Source organism: Thunnus albacares, chromosome 11 (assembly GCF_914725855.1).
Source record: "Thunnus albacares chromosome 11, fThuAlb1.1, whole genome shotgun sequence".
Taxonomy (NCBI): domain Eukaryota; kingdom Metazoa; phylum Chordata; class Actinopteri; order Scombriformes; family Scombridae; genus Thunnus; species Thunnus albacares.
In genome coordinates, this window is record NC_058116.1 from 7,690,084 (window position 1) to 7,716,959 (window position 26,876).

The 26,876-nt window shown below is 40.7% G+C and overlaps 1 protein-coding gene across 1 annotated transcript in view; it reads left to right on the forward strand.

Moving 5' to 3' along the window:
* The window catches only part of plcl1 (phospholipase C like 1), an 87,741-nt gene that overhangs the window by 33,148 nt on the left and 27,717 nt on the right, over positions 1-26,876 (forward strand). The gene's annotated exons all lie outside the window — the stretch shown is intronic.

Sequence of the window (26,876 nt, forward strand, 5' to 3'; positions counted from 1 at the left end):
CTCAGCACACTGTAGTAACAGCTTGAAAATAACGCTACTAAAAGCTGTTCCTGTCAAGCTCCCAGGAGATTATTTAATCCTAAATGAACCCAGACCATTGCTTTCATTGAATATCGGTCTGGTTGAATAAATTTTTCCTCTTTAGTGTCATCAAAATTAGCAGCCGCACATGCCTGCACTGTGTGCTTATGGCTCAGAGTCCTGTTTTTTTGTTCCTTGTCATGATTTATTCAGGGAGGATAAACCAAAACTATTTGTGATTTTTGTGAATTTGCTGGATTGATTCAGATTTGTATAAATAGATATTTTTAATATTTTTCAAGTATGTTTTTCCCTTTTAGGCAGTCTATTGGTAGGTGAAGCAACAGGTCTCGGGTTGAAGAGTCTTGTAATTTTAAAATGATTACTTTCCAGGAATATATTACTCTTTCTGTGTCCTGTCCTCTGGATTTCTCACCAGGAATAAAGTTTGATTTTGAAAACAAAACTGTATTTAATTAATCATAAAATGATGTTTATAACCACGCAGAAACTATTTGTATGGATCTTCTGTTGTTCAGCAACCTCTCAGCAGTTGAATGTCAGAGTGATTATACAGAATGGGAATGTATGACCACCTTCATAGAGGTTGTGATTTCCATTTCATGCAGCCATCTCAGGAAGTTATGTCAGTGTTTATAGGAGCTAAATCATTGTTTTGGATATTTAGTTGTATCATTTAAACAATCTTCTGTACTCACTGCTCCACCTGTTGAATGCCGTGCTGCAACTGGCCCCACTGCTCTGATAAATCACTCGTTGAACCATTTACATATTTAACATGTAGGCCTACAGATTTGTTCACTTAATGTAAAAAAATATGTAGCCACACAGCTGAACTGTAAATAGCCTTTTTAGCATGAAAGGTAAGCAGAAGAAACTGCTGCAGGTGACAGTTTGGTGGAATATATTCTTCAATATTCTTCAGTATGCAAACACACTGGCATACTCAGACACACAAGCACATGCATGCTAAAAATCCTGGGATCCCACGGATATTCATTTGGGAACTGGAACAGATTTTGCAGTCAATTCTTGGGAAATGGAAATACCGGTACCTCAAATCCCAAACAGATTGCTTGATTGATAAAACAAGTCAGTAAAAACAATTACATTCAGTCAAAAATACTGACTTCGGAGTCATTACGTCGATACAAAACTGTCAAATAGAGACTCGTGGTCTCCATGGAGACTGTTATGTGAACACTTCCGTCCCCCTGATAGACTCACTGTACGCTTAGAGATGCATGCTGTTAGATAATGACACCTGGCAGTGATGCTGGGCTACGATCCTGACATTAAATCAGCTTATTATGGAGGCCATTTATCTAAATCATGTTTGTGTGTGTGTGTGTGTGTGTGTGTGTGTGTGTGTGTGTGTGTGTGTGTGTGTGTGTGTGTGTATACAAACCTAATTTCAACACAATATGAGTGTGTGGGAGACGGAGGGAGATGGAGAGGGCCATATAGGACTTCCTGTGAGACTGGGCTTTGTTAAGACATTGTGGTCTATGTATAGCATTATGATCTATATATAGCATTATCTGTGCGGGGGTGCATACATGTGTGTATGTTCTGTATGTGAGAGATAGCCGATGCGAATGTCAGTACATAAATAAACAAAGTATGTGTTGGATATGGATAGAAATGTATGTGTGTGTGTGTGTGTGTGTGTGAGGAAAAAAAATGCATCATATGCAGCTAATGAGTTTAAGGCTGTTAGGAGGTCGTCGTAGTGACAAATAGCACTGATGTGTGAGGGGCTCATATGTAGGACACTGTGAAAAGTGGTCTGCTTCTTAGACTAATGTCAAGTTCCTGGATGTGTGCGTGTGTAGCTGCATGTTTGTGTTGTGTTACTGAACTATTATCAGCTGTAATAGCACCATGGGTTGTGAGAACAGGAAGCTTTAACTTGTCTCAGAGTTTAGATTGTGTTGCCTTTATCTGTGTGTAGAGCGGTATTGTGGTGTTTTTGTTTGTGTGGGTTTTTTTTGGTTTTTCTGTGCAAGCTGATCGGAAATGGTTAAACGCTGCAAGGTGTGAATTAAGATTTGGGTGGCGACATTTGTGGTTTTAACAGTTCCTGAAGGATGGTGCCACTAGATTCGAGCAATCGTCAGGGCTCTCTTCGCCTGCTGTTAACAGAATTGTAAGTTCTGTGTATTTGGCGGTTTGTATCCCTTTCACACGAACTGGAACTAACTCAAATGGATTTGACGCATGATCCTTTTACTTCCCAGTGTGGTCATTTGGCTTTCTCATTTGTTTGTTGGCATGATTGTAAAATGGAGAGCCAAAGCCAAAGTTTATTTAACCCTGTGGGTTTTCTCAATGAGTGTTTCTTTTATTAGAAAAGCTGAAACGCCTTCCAATGACTGACAGTAAAGTTTGAGCACCACATTTATCACATATAAAACAATTATTAGAATTATTTTTTTAAAAAACCTTGGTTTTGGAAAATGCAAAATAGAGTAGATGTTTTGTCATAAACAATATGGTTTAGTGGACTTTTAGTAAAGACGTAATTTTGGCTCATTGCATATAATTGAAGTGCTTTTTTTGTATGTTTGGTTGTTTGTGGTTTGGGGTGGGAGGAATGATGAAATGTGTGGACTGCATTGCTTATATTATCTACAGTTTGATAAAATATAAAAAATATATTTTAAAAAACCCTGGTTAAAATAAAAAGGTGTACCTGTGTCCATTTAGCTTCGAATACTGACAGAACATCATTTCTTGCAGTGATATGTCCTTATAATAATAACTGAACACATTCCAACTAAAATTGTATTGTATTTATTGGGACAATGTACAGTTTTAAACATAAATGTTAACATTTGATGCACTGCACCAGAGTTAGCTTTAAAGCTAATTTTCATCTGCTGTCCCTTACAAATAAAACATACAACAGCACAATAACAAACAGTACAAAGCAAAAAACACACAGGACACATTATACAAAATACAAAGCTACACACAACAGCACACTAGCTACTTAACTACATCCATGAAAAATGGTGTCAGAAAAATGGCAACAAGTGTTTTTGTAAGTAGACTTACTTTCTAAAACCAACCAACCAAGTAGTACACTTATGCCAACAACTTGACTGGTGTTGCGCAATATACTGTGGTGAATTGTGGGATACACTTGGTTCTGAATATCACTTTGAAGCAGTATTAGGAGAAGTCTGCGTCCAGTGTGGGTTAAGTGTAGTGTGTGTTGGCATTTTTCAGATGTAGGACACACTTGCCTACTAACCTGGGTTAGGTGTAGGGTTACCTCACAGGGGGCAACAGTGAACTGATTCCAGCTTTGTGCACCAGAGTGAGGCAAAGAAGAAGCTGTGCTAGAACACATACTTGGACAAGCCACACAACAGTGAGATTTATGCTTTATTGATCTGAAACTGTGTTTTCCAACAGCATGTTTCACTTTTACCATAGAAAAGAGTTCAAAGATCAATAATAACTGACTAGTTTAGTGAGTGTATTCCAGGTTAAACTCTCCACTTCCAATGAGGAGCAGTGCACGGTCACTTCCCGAAGCTTTCGTGACTGTCTTCCATGCAGTGGATAAGACTGTCCCAAAGGGAGTTAGTGGACCAGAGGCTAGATAGAGGTGTGGTTGTGATTTTGGCTCTTTATACTGTAAATATGATGCTTTTGATGTACCCTCTAACAAACTGCAAATTGCACTGAACATGTCAAGATTTACTCTCAAAAAGTGTTTCATATTTCTGAATCTGGTGATGATTAGTTGATTGATTAGTTTTATGCTCACAGAATTAATTAACTCCCACAGTTTTTGTGTGGGAATTAGACTAACTAAACAACGTTCCCATGTTGCTGTCCAAAGCACACACACACAGACATCCGGTAGGGTCACAGCACTGTGTGTGCGTGCAGGCCTGTTGCTTATTGTGTAAATTACATAAATGAATGAATAAAGTCAATGTTTAGAAAGCACATTTGTGCTGCACATAACAGAGCAGCTGTTTATTTTTAATGCTCCTGATTTTTGCTCCGTATTTACGTGTTAGTGTGTTTGTGTGTATACATCTGTTTTACATGGAACTGACCTTTGTATCCTGCATTTGTCTCTCGTGTGTATTTTGCCTTAGCAATTGCACGTCTGTGTGTGTGAGCGTACGTGTAGTGACTTCTGTTTGTTACATAAGGAGATTATATTATGTAACGTTTTGTTTTTTCAAGGAGACCAAACAAACAGTAGTGTTTTATAGTGTGTTGGTGAATGTGTCTATGTGCATATATGAGTGTAATGCATGTGTGTGTTTGTTAGCATAGCATTAGCATAGACTCTGTAGCTGGCAACCCGCGGCATCCACCCACAATCCCTGGGTGTTTTCCTTTGCCTCTGTATCCCAGTTTACACCCAAGTGCACACAGTCATACCTACACACACACACACACATACACACACCAGCCTGGAGTTGGCACATGCTGGGAGCAGGGTGAGGCACTCGCAGCTGGAAACTACTTCTGTCTTTTTCTGCTCTTTCCACTCTTAAGTTCTCTCTATTTTTATCACACACACACACACACATCCACACACACACACTTTGAATCCCAATCAGCATGCATAGTTCCTCTTTTCGATCATATTTGCATCACTGCTCAATCAAGGTGAAACAGCCACAGATGGGCTGGTATGTTCTTTCAGTCAGTAGCGTAGGCAGAAATCACAGTGTGTGTGGGCAGAGAAAATCAGGTGGGTCTAGCCTGTCCAAGACCAATCATACTTAATAGGTTCTAAAACGCATATTTTAACCAAAATAGGCCATTACAACCATACTTGCCTGAATGCACCACAGTTTAATCATACAAGCCTTATACATCATCAGAGGCAATGTTACAGGCACCGAGATGAACATTTAGACGAACATTAACAGCATTGGATCGCCCGCATCGCATCGCATAGTCAATATGTGGCACAGCGGCCACGTATTGACACACACACAGCTGACAGATGCAGCAGCATCATTAATCAAGCCTATGGATAGAGGTACACCGGCACCAACATGCTCAATAATGTTAAAAATGATACCTGAATATAGCCTGGCATGCCAACCACACACACACACACACACACACACACACACACACAGATGGCAGACACAGCAGCATTAGCATAAAATCCAATTGTACACCCAACAGAAACTATACCCAATAAACAATAATATTGAAATGGGCAATAGGCTACTACAGTCCAAAATGTTAAATTAGCTTACTTTTGACGATTACAGCAGGAGACAACGGGGCTTATTGGTGTTGAACACAGAAATTATTTCATTATAGTCCAATGATTCAGTCCATTCTCTTTCAAAGGAGAGCAGGGACAAAGAGTTCGGTCTATATGTCATCACTGATGCCCTGATGGCAGTTTTTATCCGACTGACAGTTGAAAAGAGTCTTTCAACAGTACAGCTGGTTGCTTCTGAATTAGCACGTACGTGTTGTTACTACTTGGCACTTGTGGAGGAGAAACTGGTGCAGGAGGAGGTGTCTGGGTTGAGAATGATGGCTGAACTTGAGCTGAATTCTGTTCATCCTGCTGTTCATGACGTCTTTTTGTGACTGCTTTGTTTCGCCAGGGTCATCATCGTCATCATCATCATCATCATATGGTAATCAAGAAGCAAGAATTGTTCTATTTTTATTGGTTGCGTAGTCAGATAATTGAAACAGTATTCATTGACTTCTATTAACTGGATGATCCAGCAGAAAAGGAAGCCTTCTGATTGGGTGGGCCTGAGTGCCAAGTGGGTGGGCCCAGGCCCACCTGTCCCATCCACAGCTACGCGCCTGCTTTCAGTGAGCAGATAGTCTTCGTTAAGATGGAACAAGTCAATTTTTTCTTTCAACAAACTTTTGATCAGTGGTTTATAGATCCAGTTTCACCGATTTTAAATCAGCCAGAATGATGCGTATGCATTCAACGCTGCAAGCACAAACACATTAACAAACATATAACTTCACTCTGCAGCTTCACCTGCCTGAAATTACTGTCTTTAAATAAAGATTATTTACATGTATGCCCTGACACTCATGGTGATTGCACTGAAGATGATAATATTAGTGCTGCAATTTAATAAATGCATTTATTTATTGTTTATGTTTTAAATAAAAAAAACAAAAATGACAAATGTCCCTTATGCTTGTGAGCATATTTAAAATGTGTCTGTCCAGCTCTCAAAAGCTATTAGTTAAAAAAAATCAAGAAAAACAGCAAATCATCACAGTTTTGAAGCTGTAATTAGGGAGCATTTTGTATTTTTAATCAGTTATCAGTTAATTAAAATTGCCATTGTTAGTGCTGGTGTTGTTTTTTAATTTAAATGAACAACACAGCTTCCTGCAACACTGTTGCTTCATGTAAAAAAGATTGAGTTTCTCTGGTTATATGTTTGGCTTGAAGATTAGACAGTCATATTTTTCTCCACTGGTCGAGCTGGAAAATGTTTTAGTATTGGACAGAAAAACCTGACTCCTTTTCATTTGGAACAAACTCAGAATATATTAGCATTTTATTAAACCAAGTCACCCCAGACTTCTACTTCAGTTTTAGTCGACTGGATACAATCTGAATCTGTGCACCTTATATTAATCCTCATATTACATGGTTTTAGCTGTTAGTATAAAAGAAACAAACGACCGTTTTCTAATGACAAGAAAGATAAGATGTACACAGAAGGATGTCAGTGACTTTGGAAAGGCACTGCTTTCAGAAGAAAAACAAAGTGAAAGCTAAAACTTTGTACAAATATTTTATCATTTCCATTTTCCAAGATATTTATGGAGTCTTTTCACCCACGCTCAAAACTACATTTATTTTTTCCAGCTGTGAGTAGCTCCTCAGTTTCCTGCTCTCACTGTGTTGTGGTGCAATAGTGTCCATCTAAAACACACACACCAAAAAATCAAGCTAATTAAGTAGGCATCCTTCAGGAAACATGATTTCGTCAGTTTCCCAGTGTGAAGTCATTACATACTCAAAACCCTGTTAGAATTAGTATGGGTGAAGAGTTGTGACTGCTATCTAATGCGAGAGGAGATGAACTAGATCTTTTATAAAGCTCCAACACGTATTCAAAGGTTACAAACACATAAATTCATCATCTGTAACAAAAAAAGCCACCAGACATACAAGAATATTATCTAATGGAATGTGTAATGTAACATAAATGTCTGAAAATACTCTCGAGCACACCAGACGGCCTGTTTAACTTCTTACAGCCAATTTAAGATGATTATATTTTACATCACAATTTTTGTTAACTCTAATTTAGTGATGATGAAAAAACTCCTGACACGGAGCGAGCAGATTATAAAGCTTTCCAATGTTCTCAGTGGAGGCTGCTTTGTTTTCTGTAATAACCTGTCAAAATTGATGTAATATAGTATGTAGTTATGAGTCGTTGACATAAAAATCCTTCGTGTAGCCTCTACAGCAGAGCAGTAATGAAGCCATTTTGTGCCAGCAGACAACCTGCTGAGGCGACACAACATGCTGTGACCACCGCTGACCAGGCTGTCTGTGTCACTCAGGGACCACAGCAGTGTGTGTTTGTGTGTCTCTGTGTTTGCCGAGTGTGTCTTTCAGTATTTAATGACACACTTCTGAACTTAGCACTCTACTAACCTCCAGCCCACTGCCTCTCCTCGTAGTCTTTCTCTTTCTGTCTCGCCCTCCTCCTCCTCCTCCTCCTCCTCCCTCCTTTGCTGTCCTAAATTCTATTCAGGCAATAATAGAATGACATTTATCATAATCTGTTTGTTGCTCGCTGCACCGCTCCCTCCCGCTCTCTCGTCTCCGTCTTGCCACCCATCTATTCTCCGCCGTCATTTTGTCCATCGCCACCTTCTCCCTCGCCTCCCCTCTCCTCCTTTCTCATCACTCCATCCATCACTCCATCACTGGATCCATCCCTCCACGCGGCATTTTGACTCTTCACTTGTCAGACGTTGCGGTAGATTGAGGTGAAGATCCCTGCGGCTTTCATCCAGGGAGATTAACTGAAAAGATGATTAACTTAGATCTGCTTGATTAGCATTGCCTCTCTTTAATGAAATCCAGTCTAGCACAAATTGCACTGTCATGCTCCAAATCCTGAATGGAAAGGCCTACATAACTTAGAACAAACCAAAACTTCCTGGACCACTTATCAATTAACACCACAGTTTTACGTGTTATTGCCATTTGAGACAGCTCCTGTCCCAGTAACCACAGGTGGAAAACTAATTTCCTCAAGTACTTAAGTATTTAAGTATTTCCTTTTTTAGAGACTTCTACTCTTACTTGAGTACATTTCCAGAGTTTCTCCCTGGAAATTGTTTAGCTGAGGTTGGCAACCCAGATCTTGACGGTCGTCTCATTTAGCCAGTAAAAGATGGCCTAAACAATCCACACTCATTAGATATATGGCATTTCTTGTGTGATATACCGCCTCTGCTCTTTTCTTTGTTTCCTATGAAGTTCAAGATTTATTATATAAGTGTATTAATGTTTATGATTAGTGAAGGCAGTGTTGTGGCTCAACTCTGGAGCTAAGGTACCTGTCAGTTTGTACTGTCCCCTAGTGGACAAAATAATTTGCTCTAATATACAGCTTGACATAACACAATTTAACTTTAATACATATGTTTTATTTTAATGTTTTAAGTTTAACCTAAGTAAAAATTAAAATTGCCTTTATTTTTTTTTTAACTTAAACCGGCTATAATTGGTATTAATATGTCAGATGACAATGTGTAATGTCAGAGATGTCACTCTTAGTGATGTACCTACAGAGAATTATTACCCGACTCTACATCTCTGCTTGGCTTTACAGCAGGTTTCAGCTCATTGTTTAGCTGTCTGGCTGCAACGTTACTGTTTTGGTTGACTCTCAGTGCTCTCATAGCGTCGTTTTTGGCCGCAGCTCTGCTGTACACCACCAAAGAGCAAACAGACACAGTTAGCAACTAGCATGTGAACACAGTGGAGCATTTAGTAGCTAAAGAGCCAGACATTTCCCTCAAGAGTTGGTGGAGACCAAAAGAGAGCTAATAGACAGTGAATATTGGATTTACATTCACCAGGTGGACAGAAACACAACTCAAAATGAATGATAATGTTGTTCCATAACTGCTGGATGTGGAAATAAGCAACTGTTTGCTAACAAAGAGAGAGCTAACAAAGATTTCAATACTTTTCCCACTATTTCTTGTAACTTCAGCAAGATTTACTTGCCTGTTGTGTTTGTGTGGGGAAGGTTTAATGTTTCTTTCTCTGCTAGTCGTACTGGTGAAAACCTCTGATACAAGTGAATATGAACATTGGTCCAGGCAGCAATTTTTCCTGTGGTTCATTATGTTCTGTTGGCTTTCCAAGCACGACACAGTATTATTAGATATCAGCATCTGCCTTCTTGTACCCATAAAAAGGGTCATGTCCTTTAGTTAGTTGGTTTGGATTACATTCTTTCTTGCCATTAGCCTCAGCACACTTTTCTTTCTACAAGACCAACATCACAGTTCTACAGGCATCTCTGTGTGGTTATAAGGTGCCACCTGGCAATGACCTCTCCTCCGCAACATGAATCAAATTAATGGAGAAAATGGTGGGTTCTGTGAGTTCCAGTAAACTGCTGCAAACATGCTTAGTGTCAGGGTGCTCTTACGGTTCATCAACAGAAAAACCCAAGCAGAAAGATGTCTCAGCCAATGCACCGTTTGATCTGAGGTTAATGGAATGGAAAAAACACAGCACACAAGGACAGCTTTGTATAGATATGTGTGAAATCAAAAGGAAGACTTTTAATCTGTGTGTTATGTCCTTTTAAAAACGACCATAGTCCCTTTTATTCTGTGCTTGTGTTGCTTCTTCTTGGAATTGACAATATTATTTCAGAAACTGGGTTTCTTTGTGAACTTATATGTATTATATATTTCTTTGAGTCAGGTGCTAAAAATGTAGGCGTGTGAATGGCAGCAGGAGTGTGATTTTCAGATTCATGATAGCTTTTGTTGACAGCTGGTACATGACTGAATAAATTAATATCAAATTAAAGTGTCATTTCAAATGTTGTACGAACTTAAGGGCCTCTTACTATAAGGTTTAGACAGACGCAGTGTCCCATGAAAAGAGTAAATGTACTGGTACTGTCTGGGGTATCAGCTCTTGCTTTCAAACTTTGATGTTACTTTGTATCCTCCTCCGGCCTTAATCCCAGTCTTACTCTTATTATACTCTTGTTTATCAGTCCAGCTGCTCCCTGTTTCTCCTTCTTTTTTTCCCTTGTTATCTCTGCTATCTCTCTACTATCCCTCCTCCCTTATTATGCTCATTTCCAGCTCTATATTTTTATTGTGGCTCCACTAGAGTAGCTTTGCATGATTCACAGTTAAAAAAAAATCCTTATTTATCTTATATGCAGCCCCTCAGTTCAGCCTCTGTCTCACCCTCCTGCACCTTTTCTGTTCATGGTCTTTTTTTCTTTTCAAGAAAATAACAATTTGGATTAACAAAGTGATATGTAAACTCTGTTATGTTCCTAGAAACTGGGCTTTGGGGATGTTTCAATAATAATTAAAAAATGTATCTTCTCTGTCTGTCTTCTCCTTACAGTTGGTTTGATATATGGCTGTATAAGACAGTGTTTATACAGTGCCGCTACCCTTTATTTCTGGTGACTCCTAATGTCTCAAATGTTTTTAAATCCTCTCTCTCTCCATCTGTCACACTTGACTCTCATATTCTTTGTTTTAAACCATTTGATATAAAGAATAAAAACAGTACAGCGACTATTTCACCATTGTTTCTTCTTCAAAAACGTGACACTCTGGATGTATGAAGACTTACCTGATGATCAATCCTTAAATGAATTTGTAAACATTGTTTATCTTGTCAGTATATTTAAAAGAATCAAAAGAACTGTTATTGTTCAGACAGTTTTAGTTGGTTTACATCAGATACTGAAGGATGAAACTGCATCTGTTCAGAGGGCAGCTGGCTTGGTGTTTGACCTTGTGTTTTTTTTTTTTTTTTTTTTTTCACTGGTTTCACGTGACCATAAATCCCTGAGCTGTTTGTGTCAGTGCCCTGGTGAACTGCACACTGCACACCTGGCACCATGATTATTATAGCTCTGCTTTTTAAATTAGATGTTGTTTGGTTCAATTCAGATTTTCAGACAGTTGTTTTTCTGTTTCCCCCCCAGAAGCGTTTCACATTTAGTATTTAAAGTAGAACTATTTGCATCACTAAACATGGATCTTATACAGAGATAAGTTGTTGCTAAGTGTTTACACCTACTCACCGCTAGGCGTAGCTGTTTTCTAGGTTAGACTACATCTACATAAGTTTTGGGGCAAAAATGACAGCTCATTTCTATTTCAGCTCATTTCTGCGAATACCTCTGTTCACATTTAAACGGCAAAATGGGCAATTCTCCTCCTTCTGATATGGGCACATGTTATGACATTCTAATGTTAGCATGACTGGATAGTGCAAATTAAAAGTAGTAACCCACATTATTTGTACAAAACTAATGTAACTCACCCTCTATTTTGGAAAACTTGTAAATGTGCACTTAGAGCATTGGCTGAGACGGTCACGGAGCTCGCCAAAGCGTGCACTGCTATGTCCTGCAAAACCACGCCCATCTGGGTGAAATACCAAGTTTTTAGGGAGAAAACCAGTGAAGAAGAAATGGTATACTATTTCTGTTTCCGCTGCAGCTTCCTGACATTTTGTGTATTGTAAGCAAATTACAACAATTTCAGCGAGAGAAAGGTGGTAGATAGCTAAGTTTAACTCTAAACAAGCTATCAAAATAGATAATAAAGAGAACAATGCTTGCATGAAGCCGTCCGCCATTGTAATTGTCGTTGTGTTTCTTCTTCTTCCTCTTCCAATGAAAAATAATGAAATGCTGCATTACTGCCACCATCTGTTTTGTCAGTGATATGACAGCATTTCTACAAAGCTCTGTTTTCCCTGCACACACTACAACACCAAGCCAGCGTTTTCAGATTTACATACTCTAGAGGCCGTTTTGGAAATGCATTTATGAATTTAGCCAGCTTAGTATGGTCTTAGCTAACAGGCAATGCTAACGTTAGCTTGTGAATAAATGACTCGTTTAGAGTGAATGAAATATAGAATATCGTTGACATATCTGACATGACACTTAGCTAGGAAGATTATAAATCATATTTCAAAAAAATAACATACCTCAAATGATGGTGAATAATGTGCTGGTAATGTTGAGATAAATTACGTAATAACGTCTGTTATGTTAGCATAATCAGATCTTTCACACTCATTCAACTGCATGAATACTACTACTAAAACATGTAATTCTCCATGTTTGCAGATATAAATAAAACAAAGTAATACCTACATTTACAAAGGATTAGTAGTGAAGTTTAATATATTGTTTGCTCTCCTATAACTGTAGTTTTTGGAAATTATGCAATAGCTTGAAGCTATAGTTATTTCCTGTTTACATGGTTGATTCTTTTGATTAGACAGTGCTACAGATGTTTCCTATCAACTAATTTTCACATTACTTAAGGTTTAACTAGCTAATATAGTGCCAGTTTGAAACTAGCAAGTATATATTAGAACTTGTGAAGTCCAGTTAAGAAATGTAATTCACCAATATTGTTTTTGAAAAACTATGTTAGAAGTATATAGTATAACACAGTGAACAAGTGTAATTTGTTTCTAGATAGCAAGTCTGAAACCATAACTGAATATTTGCATTTAACAGCCTGCGGCAATGTATATGCTTTATTTTAACATTTTTCAATCCATTTCTGTTTTACCTTCAGTCAGTGTGTTAATTGCATGTACTGTGTATGGACATTGCTTGTAGGAACACATAGCTGAGCTCTAATGCAATGTACTTGTGTCCAAAGCCCCACACACATTTCATACAAAAATCCAAACTAGACACATTTAATGTTTTGGGAATGAACAGGACAGGTTTACAATGTGCAATGATTTCTACAGAGTTTAATAGCTCAAGGGAATATTTAATCAGATCATCTATTTCTTTTAAATGAAATGCACACACAGCTGCATGAAGATATAACATTCCAACTCTGGGAATCCATTTAAGAACGACGCAAAAAAAAGATCAGACAGAGCAGTTGTGAAGAAGAGATCGGGTGTTAAGTAGCTATATAGAGTGATTGTACAGTAACTATCATTTCAATATCAAAGTACTGATTACTTTTGCACAAATTAGCAGAGTTCAAATACACATGTTTGTTTGCGGAAATCATTTCAGTCTCAGGCGCTCACACAGGAAATGGGTGTGACGCTGGATGGTACAGTTGAGAAACACAAACACATGCACACACTCAGAGTTACGCACACATGCACACACACATACACACACACACACACTCTCGTGCCACATAATTAAGTTCTCTTGTTCTGTCTCTCCTCTCCTCTCCTCTCTCCTCTCCTCCTTTGTTTTTCCAGGGTTAAAAAAAAACAAAGATTGAGACTATTACATTTTCATTATCCCATCTAGTGTCCTTCACCTGGAGTTGCTAGGCAGCGCCTGAAATCATGTTGAAAATGGGAGTGTAAAAGCAACAATATGCAAATAGAGTGATTGCCTTTGTGTGTGTGTGTGTGTGTGTGTGTGTGTACGCACGTTTTTGTAACCTGACTGGGACCTTTCTGGTATAAACACCGACCTTGTCGGGACCAGTAATCCTCTTGGGGAACAAAGCCTGGTCCTAATGAGGCAAAACATAATTTCCGAGGTCCTGGTTATGGTTAGGGGTAAGGTGTGATTTAAGGTTAGGTTAAGGTCAGGGTTAGGCATGAATTGGTTTAGGTTAAGGTTCCAGTTTGGGTTAGGCTGTCCACGATGAATGGAAGTCATTGCAATGTCCTAACAAGGATAGCTACAAAAACTTGTGTGTGTGTGTGTGTGTGTGCGTGTTTGTGTGCACAGGCCACACACTGCTCTGACATGTCTCTGTGGGTACGTTGGTTTTTGGAGGGGGGGTTATGTAACTGCTGTCTTGGCCAATACTGGGCTTGTCTGACAGGCCCACCGTTTGACAGGCTGCTCCAGAACCACTCACACAGCTACACGTTTCTCCATTCATCATACGTGGCCTACATGCACACATGTATTGTTCAAATTTCTTATGTATCAGGATAAACCACCTGAGTACTATCTCAGCTCAATTGCCTTATAGTCAATTATTCAGAATGATCTCTTTCCTCTCTTCCTCCTCCTCCTCCTCCTCGTTCTCATCCTGTTCTTCATTCTTCTCCTCCTACTCCTGCTGCTTTCTTTCTCTTCCCCCCTCTCTCTCTCTCTCTCCTTCCACTTCTCTGAAAGATTCATCAAGCCATTTACTAAACATCTCCTTTTCAGAAGCGTACAGGGCTGCCATCCAACTGTCTCCTCTCCTCTCCCCTCCTCTCCCTCCCTCTCCTCATCTTTGTTTTCATGTCTCCTTCCCACAGTGAGAGCAGGAATAGCACTCAAATGTCAGCCTGCTCTTTTTTTTTCCTTGTGGAAGCTGATTGGTTCACTGTGTTTTTGAGATACCTACCTGACCTCCTCTCTACTCTTGCTCATCTCCCTCCTTCTTTTTCTTTCACTTTTCTTCCCCCCATTCATTTATTTTTCCCCTATAAGGCTCAACTCAGGCTTCTCCTCCAATTTTCTTTACCAGCTTTCTTTCTTTATTGCTCTTCACTCATCTCTCCCCTTCTCCTCTCCCACCATCTTTCCTCTTTTCCTCATATATCGCTGCCTTCTCCCTTCTTAATCTGTCACTTTGTCCCCCCCCCCCCCCCCCTTTTCTTTTTCCTTCTGTCACTTCTCCCGCTTTCTCTCCCCTTGATCTCAGTTCCAGCTTAATCTTCTCTCCCTCCTCTCTCTCTCTCTCTCTCTCTCTCTCTCTCTCTCTCTCTCTCTCTCTTTTCTTCCATGAGTGTGTGTTTGTCTGTTTGTGTTTATCCGCGCGCGTGTGCACATTTGTAGATATCAGCCGAGTCAGAGGCCCACCAGAGAAGTCGGGAAGCTTTAAGCTGTTACATAACAAATGTCCTCTTGACTTGGAAGTGTGTCATTGCTTTGGATAAGGGCCCCTTGTGGCCACTGCCTAAAGACCCCTCAAGGCCTCCCTTGATAGAACTAATGCTCTGATGGAGGGATGGAGGAAGAGAAAAGGAGGGAGGAGATAAAGGGCAAGGAAAAGAGAGGGATAGGAGAAAGGGAAAAGGGCAATGAAGAGGGACAGAGAGGAAAAAAAAGAGAGGTGATCAACAGGGAGAGGCAGATAAGTCAGACAAGAGGCAGAAGAAGGGAGGTGCACCATTTACTGTAGAGGGTCAGGGGGGACAATCACTGGTGGGACTCAGGAGGACTGGATGGAGCAATGCAATGGAGTAACATAGACAGAAAGAGAGAAAAGGCAGACGGAGAATAAGGTAGATAAAGAGATGAAACTGGGAAATTGTCTAGACATGAATGAAGGTTGCTGTCCTGTCTGCCTGGCTATGTTTGGTATGTCCTCTGGCATCACAATAGGTTTAATCTATGTGCAGTATGTTACAGATGGCAGTGGGCATTACTGGCTGCCATAGAGACGGCAAAATGTGTCGGCACAGGCTACAGGATTGTTGGGGAAACAGTTATGCATATACATGTGTTCATGCTCAGACTAATTTCAGGCATCCAAGCATCTCGCATCTTATTGTAACCATTGTTTTTTAGTTGTGTGTGTGTGTGTGTGTGTGTGTGTGTGTAAGAGCTTGTTTGTATGTGTGCAGGGAATTAGCCAAGGTGAAGCAGAAAGCCTCGTCAAAATCCATCAGAGATTCTCTTCATTATATGAGGACAGATGGGCAGAGAGCCAGAGCCTGAGCCTGTAAACTGTGTGTGTGTGTGTATGTGTGTGTATGTGCACGTGCAAGCCTGTAGTGCAAAGGGCTTTGATTGAAAAGTCCCCAACAACTCTGCTGTCCTTCACAATCATCTACACAGTGTGAGGCCAAAGCTTCACCGGTACTCAAGACACACAAGAATACAGTTTGCTGTAATCAGATTTCTCCCCTAGCCCATGAATTTATGTTTTTGCACAGGTGAAGAGATGCTGGTACAGTCACAAAATAACCTCTACTCATAAGGTCCACATCCGAGCCCTTTTGGGGCTTTCAACCGTGCAGTATCTCCTGGCGTGTGAGATGTGGTTGAAAAGCTCCAAAAAAGCTGGTAAGTGGGCCTCGAGTTCAGAATATTTTGTCGTACTGCTGGATGATATTTTCATAGCTTCAGCCATTGTTTCTGTCAGTTATGATAACATTATACTCACCAAAACAATTGCTGAGGTCTCTGAATGGCTATTATTGTGCATGAATACAAGAGAAACATGGAAATCCCAAAGACACTGTGACCCCCCCCCACCCAGTGTTCCCCCAGGTCACTGCAGAGATGGGAAGCTTTTGCCTCACAGTTTTGGTTTATTGTACTTGTTTTGATTCTAATTGGATTGAGATAATTGTAGAGCATTTATAATGATTAGAATTGAGCTGACTGTGTTGTTAACAGCGGTTTGCTCTCCAGTACAGATCCCACACTGCGCAGGAAGCAACAACAATACCTCACAGAGGTGCTATAGGGATCAGAGTTATTAATGGCACTTTTTATTGGATGACTCACCCAAATACAATTAGTAGGCATGTACTGAAATATCTGCACACATACAGCCACCCACAGACTCATACAATGACATTTCTGGTCACGAATATCAATTAATCATTCTGGTTTTGCACAACTCCCTCAATGTGTTTATCAGATTTTTATCCTCCACCAATCTTTCTGCTCCCTCACACTGACTCCATTTGTTCCTCAGCACACTCTGCCCATCTCATCTCTCAATAAGCTCCATCAGTGCACAGTGTCTGTGGGTAATTTGGCATAAGAAAAGGCAAATCAAGCTTAAAGAGCCATACTGTATGAGCTTAGGGCAAAAGGGCTGCAGCATCTTCCAACTGTTTTGACAGGCTCACTTTTTTCAGCTCTGACACTGGAGTCACTGTTGTTGGTCTCTTTTCATCTTCATCCTTAAATATAGAATAAATCCATGACAACACCTGTATTGTATTTGATCAACTATATTTAAGTATATATTGAGTAATCACAGAGAGTTGTGGGCAGTAGAAAGGTAGCTTCTTAACTTCTCTGCTACTTATTACCGAGCAGCAACTGTACAGCTTGAGGCTGTGTGGAAGTACCTGAAAGTGCAACGCCACCGACGGCTGCTAGATGCTGGCTCTAAAAATTCTCTGGCTCCAATTGACTCCCATTCAAAAAGTGTCAACTTCTCTCTAGAAATACTAAGTCAATTAATTTTTCAATGAGTCATTATGGTCTCAATCGCTAAATTTGGGCCCTCTGATAAACGTGCTGGTGGTCATTTTAGAAATTATTACTCCGTTAATAAGATTTGAAGATGTATAGGAGCTTTGATGTCTGCTATGTGGGAGTTGATTGACAGCTGTGATTGACAGTTTGCACACCTGCTGCTCTTCCCGAGTTTGAGTTGGACTATTGTCACAATTTTTTGGTAAGTTTAATGTTACTTGATTAGGATACCTGCCCTGTTAGCACATTTCAGCTAAAGTTGCTAATGTTAGCCCAAATGTGCACTACTCGGTGTTCCCAGTAAGCTAGCATTCGCTCTGGTCTGAGGTATTGGGGTGTGTTTCCAGAGCAAGATCATGATTCATCATTGAAGGAAATGTACAATCCTGACGAAATGGCAGGGTGGAATAAACGGCACAGCACAGAGAAAATAGATAGAGGTTGGGATAGCTATTGTGACCAGTTTACTAACAGGTTAGCTGTTAACTTGCCAGCTACAGTAGGCCACTAACTGGCCCTGCGGGTAGTCACTATGTCACCAAGCCTCTAGCATCATCTATTTTGCAAAGACACACGCATAAATTTTATTATTTTAATTTCTGGTGTGACAGGGCCATAACAAGATTGGGACTTAAGAAATTCTCAAGAGAGGGATTTGCAGAATCAGATGGACTCCTCTTGGCCTGGTAGTAAATGTTCTGAAGCCCAGTATTGGTCCGTGGCCCGAGGGTTGGGAATCCCTGTACTAGAGGAAAAGCCAAGGGATCATCAGAGTCATTAAGATTCTTGTTTTCTGTATTCATGTCTGTACAAAATTCCATGACAATCCATTCATTAGTTGTTGAGATATTTCAGTCTGCACAAACAGACTGACCATGCTATCCCTAGAGCCATGGCACTAGCATGGCTAAAAATGGCTGTATTCCATTTAGCTGTGCCATTTCCAGGGCACTGGTTATGTTTATGTTGGCTCACAGGCATGGCTTATGGGACCCTTTGATGCAACAGAACCATTGTTAATGTTATTATTTCCACCTGTGCTTTTCATTTTCGCTACAGTACGACAAAAGCAAAAATATCTGGTGTGAAAAAAGTATTTTCCATTTCAACCTTCTGCGGCCTTTCTGCCATTAGTATGTAACAACCCCAGATCGCCTCTGTTTGTGTGTGTTTGTGTGTGTGTGTGTGTGGTCTGCCCAGTTCTAGGACTGTGATGCACACTGGCCCGTCCTTTGCTGTGGATTAGTGGCTGTAAGGCTGTAGATGCCTGCAGCAGGACAGTAATCTATTGTGGTAATCTACTGCCAATGTGCTGAGGGATCATTAGCCAGATCATGAGATCAGATTGGAACTGGATTTATGCAACTGCCAGGTGTTGGGCGGGGGTGTCAGCAATGTGTGTTTGTGTGTGTGCGTGTGTGTGTGTGTGAATTATGCACAAGGTTAACAAGTTGGGTCAATGGATGGAAATATTTTGGCACGGTACAGCCACAGTATAGAGGTTGATGAATGACCGTGTGTGTGTGTACAGTACATGCGTGTGAGCTTTGTCACAGTTGTAAAATGGATTTTCACATTAATGTTCCATTGCCTCTTTCAGTTTATTTAATTAACGTGTGTCTGGTGAAGGTTACTGTGTTGGACGGGGTGATAGAATACAAGTTGCTGTCTGTTTTATTCGTTTGTAGCTCTTATAGCTTATGCTCACATGAAAGTGATGACCTGCAGGGACAAACTGCTCAGTTTACTCACTGCTCACTGATATCCTCAGGAAGTATTGTGGGATTAGTTTGCCAGTAAGTAGTTGAAAACTGCATCATTTTTTGTGGTGGGCACCATACAGATGCCCATGACCATTTTACGTTGGTGCACTTTTGGTCGCAGCCGCTTTTCATGCTTTGGTCCTTGGGCTCCAATTAGGGGACATCCTAATGCTCCAGCATAAAATGATATTTTAGACACCAGTGTGCTTCCAACTTTGTGGCCACAGCTTGGGGAAGTACCTTTCCTGTTTCAGCATGACAATACTGAGTGCAGCCCAGTGCACAAAGCCAGGTTCATAAAAAAATAGTTTTCCCAGTTGGGTTTTTGGAAGAACTTGACTGGCCTGCACAGAGGCCTGACCTCAAACCCGCCCAACACCCTTGGGATGAACTGTAATGCTGTAACTGTAACCAGCATCAGTGGTTGATCTTGTGGCTGAATTGGAGCTAATTCCTGCAGCAGGGTCCAAAACCTTGTGGAAAGCCTTCCAGATGAGTGGAGGCTGTTATAGCTGCATATTAATGTCCATAGTGGAATGCCATGTTGAAATTATTCATATCAAGCCTGAAGTGCTTCATGAAGGCTTAATCAAACCTTAATCAAGGCTCTTAGGTTTGTTTTCAAGTCCAAGGCCACCAAGTTCGACCAGAGACAACAGAGGGAAATAGAGATAAAGTCTGCCTAGTTATAGGCCTACATCCACATTTTAATAATGCTATTTATTACCTGTGCTTAGATTAAGCCTATTACAGAAGACAGTCTGGGAAATTTCTTTCTACCTCTTCTCAGTTGTTGAATTGTTTGCCATCTAAAAAGTCAACTTCCATAGCCTTTTCAAATGCCTCCCACACCTGGGCTTTTGTTTTTCCAACTCAAACAGCTGCAGTCTGTTGAGCCTAAGACGGCTGAGTCTGAAGTTGTGTTGTGACAACCAGTCTCTGAACCACCACTTCTTCTTCAGCTTGACAGCCCCCGTTACTGCTGGTGTTTGTGGGCTCCTGGGTTGCTATGATGACCAGCACTGACTAAATGTCTGCCCACAAAATCTCTTCGACCATAAAGGTTTTGAAAAGGGTGTTGGTAGATGACTCTGCTATGATGCCTCACTGCTCTTGTGGGTCTAGTTGAACCATGTTTTTTTAATACTCTGTCTTTCTCTGTGGTTATATATGACAATGATATTCAGCTGTATAGCGTGGCTCTGTTTAGGTCTGTGTGACATGTGGAATGGTTTGTACCGAGTGAAGAGCCGGCTGCTGTAACCTCTTCATCTGCTGTCCATGCCTGTTCAATAATTAAGATTAAGAGATTAAGAGATTAAGATCCTCTTTATTGTCATTTCTCAGCACTGACATACATTGAAACAAAACTTATCTACATTGACCCATCCTATACACCAGGAGCAGCAGGCAGCTGCGGTGCAGTGCCCGGGGACCAACTCCAGTTATTTTTGCCAGTGGTCAGGGGTCAGTGACAGGAGTATTAACCCTAACATACATGTCTTTGATGGTGAGAGGAAACCAGACCAGCTGGCGGAAAACCACGCAAACATGGGAAAAACATGCAAACTCTGCACAGAAATGACAAGGGACGACTAGGGTTTGAACCAGGGTTTGAACCTCTTGCTGTGAGGCAACAGTGCTAACCACTGAGCCACCCCACCATGCCACAGAACAATGACCTATTGTTCTCTTTCCATTTATTCTACCTCTGCTCCTTTCTCCTCTCTGGTCTCTGTGTGCCCACTTGTTGCATCTGCAACCTCTTTTCATCTCCCTCATTCTTTTATTCAATTTGCTCCTCCTCATTGTTTTTTTTTCTGTCTCTGTGTGCGCAATTGTCAAGCCATTTGCTCTGGTTTGTTCTCTTCCCTTTCTCTTTCCCCCTCCTAACAATTTTCTTCCATCTCCACTTAAGGACATCCTTTCATTTTAACCCATTCTCTTAATTTGTCTTGTCTGATCTTTCTTTCTTTTCCCTGCAGCTTTTGGTCCCATTTCTCTTCACCATTTCTCCATCTGTGCTGAGATTTTTCCCCTGGCAGCAAATCAGTGACGGAGAGAATGATCAAATCTGAGCTAAAAAGAGCATAGAAGTAAAACAAACTGGAGAGAGGGAGATGGAGCTTAATGCAGGCTGTGGATTATAACCGATAGATGCCCTTTTAGGCCAAACAGAGCGCTGCATTAAAGGCTTTACGAGGACGTGGCCATAGTTTCCTGGACGGCACCGAGTGTCATGCACCGAGATGTCAAAGTGACAGTGGAAACATGCACATACGTAACACACACGCATGCACATACTGGATTAGTAACAACTGCCACAACGTCAATGTTCTCAAACGTCCATGCCCCAAAGCGTCACATTGAGAGAGACACATGAGTCTATGGCTGCCCTCGTCCTGCTCTGTCCACCTAAATACCCGCTGACCTGCTTTCACTAAGCTTGTCTGTCCAGCTTCCTCACCGACCAACTTAATAAAAAAGACATTTTGTGGGATGGTTGCATGAATAAAGACAAACAAGCAAACAGCCTTTATTGGAAACTCTGACCTCGCCGTCTCTCTGTGTCTATCTGTGTGCTGGGAGGTGTGGGAATATTGGAATTGGAAATCAATATGTGTTTGTAGTGAATGGGACAAGGCAATGATTTTCAGCTTTCTGTCCCCACCACCCCGCCTCCGTCCCTCGGAGGTAATCACTATTGTGATTGTCCTGTTTTCATCTGTGTGTTGTGTATTTTTGGTTTTCACAGTGTCTTTTCAAAGAAGATAAAGTGAAAAAAACACTTATTTTCACCTGCTTGACATGAGGTCCAACTTGTCTGTTTTCCGAAGCTTTTCAACCACATCCCGTGGTCTTCCTCAGTAGATGACTTCCAAGGTCAAGAATTAACTTCCAATCAACTTCCTCCAACTCATTTTCTGGGTTTTAATGTCTCCACACAACCAAAATTTTTTGTGTTTCTTGCTTCAAGTAACACTATTCATTAAATAGCTACTAAATTGACCTCTTGATGAGACTGTGTTTGAAACTGGTGGCCGTGAATGGTGGCTCACCTCCACCTGCTTCCCTGTACCTGCAGAGCCCACCTAAATGCGGCTGCTGTCCTCTTTTTCTGCTCCATTGATGCGGACGACCCCCCCCACACACCCACCCCATTTATCCTGAACCAGAGCTCATTCAGATGCTCCACACGCAATCTGTTTGGAGGAAGTAATCTAGGAGTCTGAATGAGACTTTGTATCTGTGTCGACCCTCTGCGGTTTCCTCCGCAGTGGATGACTGCCTAAGGTGCCTGATGAACTTCTTCCACTCTGCTCATGTGTAACAGTAAGAGCTCTGTGGGAGATGTGCGTGCTGCATTGTTGTTCTAACACATTTCATGCATGTGTGTTTCTGGTGGTTATTTAAGCATTTTGTTTAGAGTCTCCCTCCACTCAAATATGAGTTTTGCTTATTGTTACTCCAGTTGGTAGAGTGATGTATGTGCAGAGTTTTACACTAGAAGGCTGTTTTCACATTCATCTGCTAAAGGAGGGAAGTTTCTCTGTGTTCACTGAAAATCTGAGTTTAAAACGTGTACTGTACCTACGAGCACACCGAGAATGGACTTTTCAGTGAAACCTGTGAAATGAAAAATACTTGAATAACCATGGATTCTGGATTTTTCAATGAGGAAGAAGGGGGAAATGTAATTTTAAGGATTTGAATGAAGTAATTGTACTTTTTTTGTGGAAAAATGGTCCAATTGCTGCAATATATTTCATTTAAGCCCAGTTTCAATTAATAACAGTTTTCTTTTTTATATGCCCAAGTTGGTTTTTTCGGTCTGATCTGGAGTGAAATATCTCAACTATTTTATGTAAACTATTTGACAGATTCTCATAAAATTGGCTTAGGGTTTAAGTCTTGACCATGATCCGCAACATCCTTTGTTCAAATCCGGCCAAGGACCTTTGTTGCATCACTCGCTCCCTCGTTTCCCGTCATCTCTCTACTAAAGCTGTCTAATCAAGGCATTAAACGCCCCAAAAAATGTTTCCAATTTATTGGAGCTGTCAACTGACAGCTCCACTTTTTGCTATCACAGTTCAGCAGATCCCTGCACTGTCAACTTTTAACAAAACCCAGGGATATCTTTTTTAGTAATGTCAATCCATACCCTCGATTTTTCTTTGCAAAGGAAAAAGTAAACACTCTTGAAGAGATCATTCCTGCTTCACTTCATATATGTGTCCGCTGAATATATTTCTCCTGCGTCTCCAAACCTACCAGAGCCTCCTGGAGTGTATTAGCTGCCCCTGCCTGTTCCTCAAAGTCTCACCTACAACCAGATCCTGCTCCCCTCCAGCCTGATCTGTTGGAGCCCGGGAGGCAGGAAGCAGAACGCAGGCCTGTGAGGGCTCACACCCACTCTGCATGTTTAAGGCACTTTGTGACGACATTCCAGGCCTGAAATTCAGCTCCCTCATGATCAGTTAATCATTGGACCTTATGTCACAACAACGCAACGGAACGCAGCGGAAACACTGTACGCCATGGTTCAGGAGAGTTTTTAAAGGAGGGGAAAAAAAAGTCACGAATAACATGCATGTGCAGGCCCACAGGATGTGCAACAGGTTGGATGTTGTTTTATGAGTGAACTACATTTCTGTGAATTACTAAACGTGTGTGGGTGTGTATGAAGTTGTCAGGTTTATGCGCAGCACGGCGTGCACTTTGTTTATTCATATTCTGTGGACAATAGATCAGCTGTAAGCAACAGGGGGTTTTCACACAGATTTTCTAGGAGCCAGCAGCCTGCCACAGCTTGTTAAACTATAAATCAGTGGTGTGTTTGCCTGACACATAAAAATGATATCAACAGTAGATTAAATGTGAGATGAATGACTACAGTTTGCTGGTTTTGAAGCTGAATGAGGCACTGAGACAGATGCTCCGGGAGTCTGTAAACCAGGTTTTCCAGCCCAAGTTCAGTTTGCCCTCGATGGCTTCATGTTCACTATTGATGATGACGATGATGTCAGGTTACTGGAATGTCTGTTTGTGACACAGCTCTTCACACACTCAAAAGATTCAGTCACACAAACATGCAATATTTAGTTTCACATGAGCTCACGCATTCTCTCCCCGATTTGACTGCAATTTGTATCTTTTGGACCGGTTTTGTTGCCAACAGAAGAAATAGTTTACAGTCAGATTTTCAACAGCCTCTGTTTACTGAAGGCATATAGTATAATCGAGGTATAGGAGAAGCATGTCAGTTTACATAAATGAGCACAATATGAGATTAAAACGAGTGCTGTGTTTTGAGAGTTTTACCGTCATTCAAAAATGACGTGTTTTTTTCTTTTTTTTTTTTTTTTTTTACTATGCTCCACCATAAAGTGTTCTGGGTATTAGGACACAAAGCTGAAAAAACACATGTTCAAAAATCTGGACTCATTTTCATCACATCTGTGATTGGTAGTGGAGATTTAGCACGGGTTGATCCTCTGTGTACTTCAGAGGACGTGGATGGCTCTGAAAGCTATTAACACAGGCTAGTGGGAGAAGAATAGAATAAAATAGAATAGAATGGAGTTGAATTTCTGTATTTTTTCACCTTCATCAAATGTGCAAGCCCAGTTTGTGGCAAAAAGATGGGTTTTTTAATAAGGTCAGAAGGAATGAAGATAAATATTTGAAGGAAAGTTAGTTGATTTTGCAATTATTGGTGTTATTTTAAACATACAGCATTGTGATCTGTGTGACTCCAAACAATGAGGAAGTAAAGCCAATGTCAACGAAACACGAGGACTGAATTAGCAGATTAGAAAGAGCGGAGGATTAACATTCTGTTTTATTCCAGCACTCATAACACATATGAAAAGAAAAGAAACTGTTTGGATTTCTGTGGTTGGTTGGTATGCTGTGTTATTTAGATGTTTTGGGTTTTTTTTTCACCCCCGCAAGCATCCCAGTTTATCTCCAGTGTTTTTTCTTCCACGTTCAAGGTCATTTAGCCATTTCAGATATCGAAGGAAAACAGCCATTGCCGCAAATGCACCTATGTCTATCAGTACAGTATATCTGTGTAAACCAAGGACTGCTGGCTAATCTAAGTAGAGGGGGGAAAGGAGTGTTCACAGTTGGCTCTCTGCTCTCAGCAGCACATGTAATTACTGCTGTCATTTCTTCTAAGAGCGTTTGCAGCTCATTATGAATCAGTACAGAGCTACTATCGGGGCCGTCAGTGAAAATTCCATGCAGGAGCGCTAATGAAATTTAGCTTAACATTGACATTTGCTCACCGATTAGAGATGAAGCTGCCAATCAGTCTTGGTAGAGATAACCAGAGGCGGGAAAACCTTAGGAGATCTTAGCAGCATTGCTCAATAGTTGTATGTGTGTGCACTGTAAGGAAGGACCAGCCTTTACAGAGAAAGAACAGCGCTGATTTTCTGTACAAAACAGCTTAAATGACCCGTGTTTATGTCCAAAAGTGAAGAGATGTGTAATGGTCTTTTAGCTCACTGAAAAATTATAAGAAGGTCAGGGTTGATGGACCTTTGACCTTTGACACTGACCATGGTTTGTGTCCTGTCTCCTACCAACAGTCAGTGTTCATCTCTTTTTAACATGAAGGCAGTCTTTCCCAGTCTAACCAGAGAGATAATCCAAAAGGGATATTACCAGTAATTCTTTAAAATATTCTGTAAGATAAAGAGAGAAGAGATTTACAGCCTATTTTTATATAAAGATGAGTTATTGCAAGAGTGTGACAGCGCTGCAGACATAGGGACTAAAATCATTCATATGTTTTCATGAAAGGTTGACACTCGTTTCCTCTTTAAATGTGTGATTAACATTTCATAACATTCTTAAGTACTGAAATTTGCAGGCCTTAGCTTCACACTGTGCAGTTTTGGGAAAGTAAAAATTCTTTATCAACATGTCACCAAAAAAGTTCCTGGCCTCCGTTCTGCTTAAGCCTCCTCTTAAAGCTACGGATATATAAACACAGACCTCCCAGCTCACCAGGCTAAATAAGGATGTGATGACCAGGAAGACTTAGAAAAAATAAAAGAGATTTTGCCCAAATTTAGAGAAGGGGATACACAGTAGACTGGCTCCTCTGTGCAGAAACCAAATTGAAAAAAACCCGCTGTGAAACACCTGCAAGCTCCAAAAATATATATATTGATGGGGCTCTTTCACAGTGTAATTAATGATTTTATATTCCAGCAGTTTGATTGGTCTTAAACAACATGATCATAGACCCATAGGCACCTGGTTATGTTTTAAAATGGGGGACCAATTTTGGAAAGATATATAATTGTCAGGGGGGTCTGGGCTTCCTCCCCAGTAATTTAAAACAAATTTCCTGCATTTCTAGAGTCAAGAAACAGCCACCTGCACTAGTCTAGATTAGTTAGATTGAGAGTGCTATGAAAACCAAGAATGCATCAAGAACAGTATCTCACATTATGAATTTGTTTTTCATTGCGTGAGGAAATGGACGTGTGGTGTGACAGCATGTGAAAAGTGTCAATTACATGACTCTGATTTGGCCCATCTCCACAGCCGAATCCTGTCTGATCAACAAGCTAACGTTAGGTGGGCGGGCTGGCAAAGTTAGCTTATGTTGACTCGCAAATTGGTTTGGCATTTCGCT